This window comes from Chrysemys picta, chromosome 13 (genome assembly GCF_011386835.1).
Source record: "Chrysemys picta bellii isolate R12L10 chromosome 13, ASM1138683v2, whole genome shotgun sequence".
Taxonomy (NCBI): domain Eukaryota; kingdom Metazoa; phylum Chordata; order Testudines; family Emydidae; genus Chrysemys; species Chrysemys picta.
The window spans coordinates 6,475,844-6,486,483 of record NC_088803.1 but is presented as its reverse complement, the minus strand read 5'-3'; the positions used below and the strand labels follow the sequence as shown (position 1 = coordinate 6,486,483).

The 10,640-nt window shown below is 51.6% G+C and overlaps 1 long non-coding RNA gene across 1 annotated transcript; it reads right to left on the bottom strand.

Moving 5' to 3' along the window:
- Positions 1–6,368: 6,368 nt before the first annotated feature.
- On the bottom strand, positions 6,369–9,489 carry LOC101940081 (uncharacterized). Its single transcript, XR_002889935.2, has 2 exons — positions 9,373–9,489; positions 6,369–7,444 (listed from the first exon to the last, which is right to left on the bottom strand). It is a non-coding gene; the product is annotated as an uncharacterized LOC101940081 (long non-coding RNA).
- Between the last annotated feature and the right edge of the window lie 1,151 nt (positions 9,490–10,640).

Below are 10,640 nucleotides of genomic sequence, written 5' to 3'. Positions count from 1 at the left end.
GGCGGAGATTTCTGATAGAAGAGGGCTCTTTAATTTACTAAAGGCAGAGGGAGATGCACTGTTTGGGAGCAGAAGCTAGATGAATTTGAAAATAGAAAGAAGGAGCAATTTTTTAACAAGCAAGGGAATTAATCATTGGAAAAATTTACCAAATGGCATGGTGGAATCTCCATCAATTCAAAGTCTTTAGATCATGTGTATGTCTACACTACCGGATTACTCCGAATTTACAGAATTAGATTTTTGACAACCGATTGTATAAAGTCGGGTGTATGCGGCCACACTAAGCACATTAATTCGGCGGTGTGCATCCATGTACCGAGGCTAGTGTCGACTTCCGGAGCATTGCACTGTGGGTAGCTATCCCATAGCTATCCCATTGTTCCCACAGTCTCCTCTGCCCATTGGAATTCTGGGTTGAGATCCCAATGCCTGATGGGGCCAAAAACATTGTTGCGGGTGGTTCTGGGTACATCCTCCCCCTCCCTCCAGGAAAGCAATGGCAGACAACCGTTTTACGCCTTTTTCCTGGGAAAACAGGGCAGGCGCCATATCACGGCAAGCATGGAGATCGCTCAGCTCAAGACAGCAGTCATGAACATTGTAAGCACCTCACGCATTATCGTGCAGTTTATGCTGAACAAGAACCTGCAAAACCAGGCGAGTAGGAGTCAGCTACGGCAGCACGGCAACGAGAGTGATGAGGACATGGACACAGAATTCTCTCAAACCACGGAGCCCCTACTGCAGCTTGGAGACTGCAGGCAGAGGTGAGTGAGTCTTTCTGATTTTCAGGGTAGAGGGAGCTGGGCTGGGGGGACCAGCAGCCAGGGCACAGCAACTTCTGGGCTAGTTGCAGAGGGGTGCGCAGCCTCTCGGCAGGGGGCTGGGGGGAGATGGGCAGGCAGCTTCTGGGCTGGCTCCAGGGGACTGCTGGGGGGTGTATGGGCCAGGGGCAGGGCCAGCTCTAGGCACCAGCAAAGCAAGCAGTTGCTTGGGGTGGCAAATTTGCAGGGGCGCAAGAATCCAGCATGGGAGCTGTGAACCAACAGGGGGCCCTGGGAGCTGTAGTTCGTTGGTTAGTTCCCTGCCTATAGAGCCAGCCCTGGAGCAAGGAAAGAACTACATTTCCCAGCATTCCCTAGGCCGCAATTAACAGGAAAAGGAGGGGGAAGGAGTGTGGAACTGAAACCTCGTGCTGCAGCTTGCTGGTAGGGACAGAGCCAGCTCTGGGCTTTTTGCTGCCCCCCCCCCACCCCAGCCCTGGGCTCCCCCTGCACCCCCGTGTTGCCCCAGCTCTGGGCTCTGCCTCCACCCGCACCTCCTGCTGCCCCAGCCCTGGACTCTCCCCCAAAGAAAGAATTGGGTGGATTAAATGGACAGTGCACCTCTCTATCTGAAGCCTAGCAAGGGAGATCCCACTAGAATTTAAAATGAAAAGTAAGGGAGGGGAGGCTCTACTAGGACCTGAGCAGCTTTAGATACAGTACCAGGCACAGAGGAGGATTTCCACTTCTGAGCCCTGGAAGCAGAAACTGACTTTTCTTTTCCAGATTTAGCTAATATTCAGAAAGGGAATCTAGCACCTGCCTTCCAGATTTGAACACCCTCAAAATTCAGGAGAGCTCATGCTCAGTTTGGGCAGCTGTTACTTCATTTCTCCCAAATCAAATCTACTGATCCACTGGAACTTGCTGTAGAGAAAGTAGAATAAATTGAGCAAGAAATGCTTCCCAGTGGTTATTAGGACTGGAATTGCTATTTTCAACAGCCATTGCTTTTTTTTTTTTTTTTAGTTTTAGTTTTGTTTGTTTAAAAGGAAGACAGTGATATTGCATTGGCAAATTCCCCATAGAAACAAAGAGTGGAACAAAAGAATAATAAAGGCACCTCAACTTTTTCTCATTTATGAAGGACAGTCTTATAATATGCACCCAGACATCCTCCAGTCACACAAGCTGAAAATTGTTCCACTTTACTGCAGCTCTGTAACCATATGGGAACCAAACCTGTCTGTGTTCTGTGCACATCCAAAATTCCTGCTGAATGACCCGCCCTGGGAGCGAGTTACCAGTGACCCAGGGCTGGGGTGGCAGGAGGGTGCAGTTAGGGAGGCGGGGGCAAGAGCCCAGGGCTGGGGTGGGGGGCAGCCAAAAATTTTTTTGCTTGGGGCAGCAAAAAATCTAGAGCCGGCCCTGGCCAGGGGCTTTCTCAAGGACTGAGCCAGCCAGTCTCAGCCCACCCTGGTATTTTCCCCCAGGACCTGTGCTCCCCCTTCAGCCAGGAGAAACCAGCTGCAGACCCCCTTAGTGTTAGGCAGGGGGACAAAACAAAGGACATGGCTCCTTTAAGAAAAGTTCTTCCTTGTGTCTTTTGAGTGAAATTGGGCTGGGGCTTTCCCCCTTCTTCTTTACCTGCCCAGAGGGGCTTCACTCCAACCCCAGCTGCAAATGAGCAGCCTCCCCAAGCCCGGATGCTGCCCAGCCCCCTCCCATGGAGGCTCTGGGAGCTTCCAACCCCTACGGTTCCCTTATGGCTGGGAAAGTAATGCTTGTCCAGCTCAAAGCTGTCTCCCCCTCCCCCACACGCCTGCCTGAGGGGCTTTTCCTCCAAGATGAAATTTATCCCCTCCCCAGCTGATCAGCATCCCCTCCTCCTAGTGTAAGGAAGGATTGATTTTCTTCCCCTGGATCCCCCTCCCCCTCACCTCCCCAGCTCCTGGGGAATTCCTTCCCTTGCATCCATCCCCCTGTATCAGCTTCAGGTCAGGAGATGCTGCCCTGCTTCACCTTGGGACACCTGAGCTTCTCTTGCTTCAGGGTGCTGGGTTGCTGCAGCCCAGTGGAGTTAGCAACTGGCCCCCACTCCCCTGCCTTTGGCCATGGTCCCATCAGGGGCTCCCCTCCCACAAAAGTTGTAGAGTGTGTGAAGAAGTCAAAGCGGGGGTGGGCTGCAGCCCTGGGATTGGGACGCGTTGGAGCGACACAGCAGCCACACAGCAGGATGAATGAATGGGCCATTTCTATGCTGGGCTGTGAATTAAATTTCTCTCTGTCATGGCATGTAGTTTCTAGGCTGGCTGCAGGGGGTGGGGTTCGGGGGAGACAGAGCTGCTTTGAGTGCGTGGGTGGGAGCAGCTGCTAAACAGAGCTACCAGGAGGTGGGGAGCAGAGAGAGATGGGAAAAGGGACGCAGGTGGAGAGCAAGAACTGGGAAACATCAGGAAGGGGAGATACAGGTAATAGACACACTTTCAATAACTAGAATGAAAGTGTATAAATGTTGAAAATAGCCTCCCCTCAAAACTGGCAGAGTAATCCTCCAGCACCCACACCTCGCCCTTAAGGCAGGAGGGGCAGAAAGGAGTGAGCAGCTGGTGGGAGGCATTTAGGGGAGGGAGTTTGCAAGAAGGAGGTTTTCAGGGCGGGGGTCTAAGGGGATGGGGCAGGAAGAGGTGGAGTGGGGGTGGAGCCTTGGATAAGCAGGTGAAGCCAGGATGGGGCACCCACCGGCAAAACCAAAAGTCAGCACTATGAGTTGGGGTGACAGGATCCCTCCCCGCCTGCACAGGGTGTATTTGTTGCCTGTACAAACTTCCCCAGCAGCTGCACAAAGTTGTTGTAATTGTGTCACACAGTGGACCCCATGCTGCTACCAAGACCTCCCTTATTCCCCCGCCCGGGCCCGCCCAGCCAATCACTGCCTCCCCAGCGCTACACGTGACCTTTGACTTACGTCAGTCATAGCGCTCTTTCACCATTGAACTCCAGCTTGGTTGGCGTTTTCTGCGCCTGCTCCATAAGTGCCATCACGTCATTGGTCAAGGGGATGTCCGGGGGTGGGATTTGGTGGGGACTCTATTCTGAGCGGTGGTGTGGTAAGGGGGCTGGGCCGGGTCAGGGGGATGGGATAGGGACCTGACGGTCTCGGGGGCAGTCAGGGGATGGGGAATGGGGGTGTTGGATAGGGTGTGGAAGTCCCAGGGGACCTGTCAGGGGGCAGGGGTGTGGCTAGGGGTTGGGGCTGTCAGGGGACAGGGGGGTTGGATAGTTGGTGGGGTCCTGGGGGGTGATTGGGGGCAGGGAGGTCTCTGGAGGTGGTGTGCAGGGGACAAGGAGCAGGGGAGTTGAATGGGTTGGGAGTTCTGGGGATCCTGTCAGGAGGCAGGGAGTGGTTGGATAGGCGTGGGAGTCCCGGGGGTCTGTCTGGGTGTGGGGTTGTGGCTAAGGGTCGGGGCAGTCAGGGGACAGGTAGGGGGTAGGGTCCTAGGGAGGCAGTTACAGTGGGGGGGGTCTCAGGAGGGGGCAGTCAGGAGTCAAGGAGCATGGAGGCTTAGATGGGGGTGGGGTCCCAGGAGGGGGCAGTCAGGGGACAAGGAGTGGGGGGGTTGGGGTTCTGAGGGGGGCAGTCAGAGGGCGGGAAGTAGGAGGGTGTGGATTGAATGGGGGCGGGGCTTGGGCGGGACTCCCTGGGTGCACACCCTAATGAAATGTGCTGCGCACGCCTATGGACAACATCCTGCCCAAAGGCATGAAATGGATTGATGGAGAGACTCTGTAACCATGCCAGAATCCCCTTCTTGAGTCCAGAGGAGAAGGGGCATGCCGTATCATTTAAAAAAATTTCTGGGGGCATCCCTGCCTTGATAAGTTGAGCTGTCCTTCTATTTAATTTTATTACTTCTTAACCCCAATAATGTCTTCATGGCTAAACCCTAAAAAAATGACCTGATTCTGGTATCTGGAATTATATTTCAGCATGAGTCCTTAGGAGCTGCCTCAAAAGTAGAAACTGGCAACACAGCACTGAAAAAGATGGACCACCCTAATTCATCCTCTCAGAGGTGGCACATACCCAGTGGAGACTGTTTGACTCATGTCACAGCAAACGCTCTTTCCTGCAAGCTGGAAGAAGATATAAAAAGGGGAAGTGACAGCCTCACTTGGCCTCACTCCCCTTACAACTCAACATCTGGAAACACCTTAGGAACAAAGACTGAACTTGGGAAGGGGGTCCCAAGCAGGAAAGAAGAAAGCCTGCTTGTGTATGAAAGGTTGGTGGACTGTTTGTATCTATTTTCTGTAGTTAATACGTTGATTGTATATATTATTTTTACCTAAAACAATGTGTTTTGCTAAAAGTGCTTAGGGAATCTGTTCAGGAACAAAAGCTGGTGCATTGTCCTCTCCAAATTGAGAGAGGGGCAGACTGGGTAATAAACTTACACTGGTCAGGCTTTTGACCAGGGCAAGATGGTACAGCTCTGGGGCCCTAGGCTGTGGAGCTGGGGAGAAATGGCTGGAGCCTCTCTATCATTAGTTCAGGAGTGGCTGAGGAGAAGCGTTCATGCAACTGCAGCTGGATGTGTCCCTGACTGTGTAAATGCTTGTGTGAGCGCAGGATCGGGAGTGATCAGCAGTTTGTCACAACCTCACAGTGAGCAAGAGAGCCCAGGCTTGTGAGAGAAAAGACTCAGCGGTACCCCAGTTCCAGGTTGCACCCCAGGGAAATCCATCACAAAGGTTCTGAGAGTGGCTAATAGGTTTGTGCATCGGCAGTGGTGGGATTGGAAGTCATGGCTCTAAAGAAACTGGAGCCTACAGCATCCATCTTAGCTTCAGTACTGGGACTGCTTGCTACCGTTTCTCCTTATGTTGGCATAATGGTGGGTTTCTCGACTATCATGCATAAGGTCAATGGCTCAAAGCTCGGAAGAGGTTGTTTTTGACAATGACTCAGTTTAATTCTATTTCTCTTTGGGAAGCATCAGGTGGTTCCAGCTGGACTCCCCCAGCTATCAGCAATGTTTTTGGGGCTGGCAAAGACTGGAGTCCCTCCAGCTCAGTCTCTGACACTAGCCAGGCCCATTCACTTCAGGGGAATGAATTCCTCAAATAGAAGAATTATAGAAAAATGTGTTCAGAGGCAAAGATTATTCATCAGTTAGTGACTGGCTCATGACCTGAAGCATGAAGGTTTATATCTTTGTGTAGGTTCCAATTTTGGGAGGGAAGTGGAGGTCTAGTGGGTTAGAGCAAGGGAGGAAGGGAATCAGAACTCCTTATTTCTAACCCTGACACTTTGAGGGTAGTGGGGCCCAGTGGGTTAGAACAGGGTGGATGAAAGTTCAGGCCACCTGGGTCCATTTCCCAGCTCTTAGAGGTGAGTGGGATCGAGTGGGTTTGAGCATGACCACAGGTACCTATCAGGACTCCTGGGTTCTGTTCCCAACACCAGGTAAAATGTTGAGATTGGGCTTGAAAGCACAAAGAACCTCACTGGAAAACCACAACACATTTCCAGCACACACCTTAGTGTTCACAGGCTTACATTCTGTCCATCCCCATTGTGACACAACACGACAGTGATTGCTTTGCAGGTATCAGGTTTTATGGAGCATAGGGAGCACAGAAAGTTACAAAAAGAGGGGAAATGTTTTAAAATGATGAAGGGGACAATGAGAAATAATTGTGAGGAATCTGAGGACTATCCATTATCAGATTGAATACACAACACCAGCAGGATGAAATTGATAGATATTTCTTAATTAAAAGAAAGGGATTTTAGATGGCCACTGTGTGGCAGCAGGTAGTAAAAGGGAGGTAAGTGTCTGCTTTAATATAGAATAGAAAATAGGGGCAGCAGAGGGTGGGGGTGGGGAAGGGGTGGCTATACTGTATAATGGGCACTAGGGGCAGCAGAGGGTGGGGGTGGGGAAGGGGCGGCTATACTGTATAATGGGCACTAGGGGCAGCAGAGGGTGGGGGTGGGGAAGGGGCGGCTATATGTATAATGGGCACTAGGGGCAGCAGAGGGTGGGGAAGGGGCGGCTATACTGTATAATGGGCACTAGGGGGCAGCAGAGGGTGGGGAAGGGGCGGCTATACTGTATAATGGGCCCTATGAGAAGTAGCAGGTAAAGGATGGAAACACCTAAAGAAACTGACTCGTGTGCAGAGGCGGGTGAGGAGCCAGGTGCCACGTCTGGAATGGAAGGGACAGAGTGGGATTAAAGGGAGCAGCAGGGTCCCTTGGCTGCCCTCTATGCACAGACTGGGCCTTTCATCTACTCCTGAATAGCTACAGGGAACCCATATATGCATCTGATGACAATTTTCTTGGACATCCCTAACCCGGTGTAATGACCGGACATGCGGTTAAATTTGCACTTGGTGATGTGGAAAAAATATTTGCTCTGATACCAGCCATCCCCGAGGTATTCCCCTTCCCCACGGCAGACATTTATGATCTTCTCAATGGGTTCATGGATGAAGGTGTGTTTCAGCTTCCCATATAGTCCCCGATTCCACATCATCATGTCGCAGTAGGTGTTCTGGTTGGAGACTTCGGTCTTTGGATAGTCCCAGTGTTCCCGCAGGAATTGTTCGAATGGTGGAAACCATGACTGCCCGCTGGCCAGGGCCATGTCTATCACTGGATCGAACTGCAGTGCGGGGAGATGGATAGAGTCAACGTGAGGTGAGAATCTACTTCCTCTGTGGAACTTCTGTGACAGCCTGTACACCATGTTTGCCCCTTTTTAGAATAATGGTAAATTTTGTACTTCACAAGGTATGCCTTGTGAGATATTGTTTGAACATTCATAATCTGCTGATCATCATTATCATGGTAAAATATATGTAACAAGATTGTAGGAAGAGTTGTAAGGTTTTACTGCCTAACAATGTTCATGACATATTCCAAGTGTAGAAAAGCAGGCACAAACCAGATTTTGAGCTGGAGATGGTTCTTACGTAGCAGCAGCTGGCACTGACTCTTACACTAGAGAGGGGGCTATAAAGCAATGGTCCCAAATTCCTTCTTCTCCCCTTTCTCTAAGCTCAAGACCTCACCAAAGCCTACAGAAGAAGGAACTGAACATTGAACTGGGGGAGGGGTTCTGACTGAAAGGCATGCACTCAGTAAGATGTCCAGAACACATTGCGAGAGAAATTCTTGCTTTAAATTCATTTAGCTTTATAATTTTAGGTATTAGAGTGCATTTTTCTTTTATTTTCTTTGTAACCAATTCTGATTTGTATGCCACATTAGTGATAGTCGCTTACAATCTTTCTTTCAGTAGTTAATAAATTTCATTTACTGTTTCATCTAAAGCAGCGGGTTTGAATTGAAGTATTTGAGAGGCGTTATTTAAGATAACAAGATTTGGGCATGTCATTTCCCACTGATGACATGAGGGACCTTAGATGGGCTTGCACTGCACAGTGAGTGGGCTGGGCATTACAAGATGCACATTTCAGGGGGAAAAGGAAGCACTGGGGAATTTGCTAGTCCAGATTGGACCCTGGGGAATGTCACAACCTCCCAAGCCCAAAGCCCTCTGTGACGAAGTGGGGGGTTTTCTTGTTTTCTGTGGAGTTTCAGTGGTTTGCATGCGGAGGGGGTGGGACTCAGTTTCCCTGGGTATTACTGGTTTAACGAGGTGAGGGGATAGAGAGTGTGTTTTGCCAAGGACCGGAGAGAGGACTTGGGGACCCAGCCAATGGCCTGGAGGATGGATATCCCAGCGACCGGTGACCCGGAGGCCCACCTGAGGAGACGCAGACAGTTCTGGCCAGTGGGCAGTTTACGACCCTGTTTCCCTAGAGAGAAGACAATGGACAGAGGCGGGGCCTGGGGCCGGGGATCTCAGATGCCCAGCTGGGAGCAGGGGGGCTCGGGGCTGGAGAGGGGGCGCAGGCAGAGCCCACCTGGATGCAGAGAGACTGGGATGTGCTGGGCTGGGGAGGCCAGGCCTGAGGCCCTGAGAGTTTCCTGTGCTGTGTTCAACTCTCAATAAACACTCCTGTTTTATGCTAGCTGAGAGTCACTCCGGTCTAGAGAACAGGGTGGCATCAACCCCTTTGGGGGTGGAGGCCCGGGGGGTCCAGAGCGAGTGGACTCCCTGAGGGGGCCCATGGCAGAGACAGACGTGCTAGGGCTCCAAGAGGTGCGGCTCCAGGAGGTGGAGGGACCTGACCCCAAGAGAGAGTGGACCCCCGAGAAGGGCTTTCTCACTGAAAGGGGCAGCCCCCACGGACCACACGGGGCCCAGAGTGGGCACGATCTGTGAGTCCGTGACACCCTCACCTTCCCATGATCCCCTCTCACCCCACTGTTCCCCCCCCAACCTCTCTCATTATTCCTGTCCCATTGTGCCAGGTGCTGCACAGACCCCAATTGAGATCAGCCCCACACGGCCCACTGTTCCCCACTCCCCACAAAGAGGTGGAGCTAGAACCCAGGAGTCCTGACTTCCAGCCCACACCTGCTCTAACCACTAGCACATGCTGCCTCCCAGAAACCAACCCTGCAGTTGTAACCCCACTGTTCTCTCCTCTGTCCCAGCTGGTGGGATCTCCTGCAACTTACCCAAGTCCCTGGTTTTTCACTGTCGTCAGAGTGATGGACCCCAGCCTCTGCGGAGACAAATCTCACCCTAATCCTCCGTCCCGTCTTGAAGCGGGTTATATAGAGCCCTGCCAGTCGTGGAGGTGGGAGAAGTGGGAGGGGAAATGCAATAAACTGTTGGGTCAGCGCAATCCTGCAACAGCTGATTATTAAAAGCAAGGGCCCAGCAGGCAGAGTGCGGGTGGGGAACAAACAGCACATGTCCTGCCAGAGGCATGGGCTCTACAGAAACATCAGTAGGTGTGTTTCCCTTCAAGCAAGTGAAGGTGCAATTGTAGCACAGGTGGGCGTGTCACGCCAGCTTTCATCTGACAAGCGTGGGTAATAATAGCTGATAGCACAGACTTCACTGTGGTCTAGCTGGCTCAGTACTAGCCTTCCAGGGACTCTGGGTACCTACCTTGGTTGCCCTGTGCACTGCAGTCCAGGCCAACATGTCCCCACTGCTGTAACTTGCCCCCTTTTTTGAGTATCCTGAAAGGGAGTGATGGGTGAAATGGCTCCTCTCTTCATTAGTTTGGCCACCAGTTAGGCCTAATTTCCCACACACCAATTTTGGCCTATTGATTTCCAGTCCTGCACTGCTCCTGTTTACCAGGCAAGATCTTAACACAGACCTTGATTGATATCAGGGGGCCTGTTTGTTTAGGCTAATTCAGTCTGTCTCACTTTTGCACCTTTCCCATCAACCTTTATTGTTATATGTGATAGGAAGGTTCGTAAACTTTCACTCTTCACAGTTGATCTTAAAATTAGGCTAAATTTGCAGGTCCAATTATTACTACAGGTTCCCATCCCCCATAGCTCTGCTGGTGCCCCATAGTCAGTGGCCGAGCAGGCAGGGCGTGGGTGGGGAACAAACAGTACATGTCCTGCTAAAGCCCTGGACTCCACATAAATATCTAATACTGCATCTACCCACCAAGTATAGATGTGATTGTAGTGCGGATGGGCACAACTGGGCCAGGTTGAATCTAGCTAAGTTGGGCAATGGTAGTGGGTGGCACAAACTTCACCATGGGGTGTCCGCCCCAGTATCAGCCCACCAGTGACGCTGGTAAGCACTCTGGTGGCCACCCCAGGTTGCAGTCCATGCCAACATCTGCCATCTGCTATTCTTACCTGTGCTAACTAGATTAACGCTAGTGTAAGAATGTCCACCCGTGCTGCAATCACACCTTCGTTTGCTGTATAGATGCACCCTGAGTCCTGACCCACTGGCACCTTCC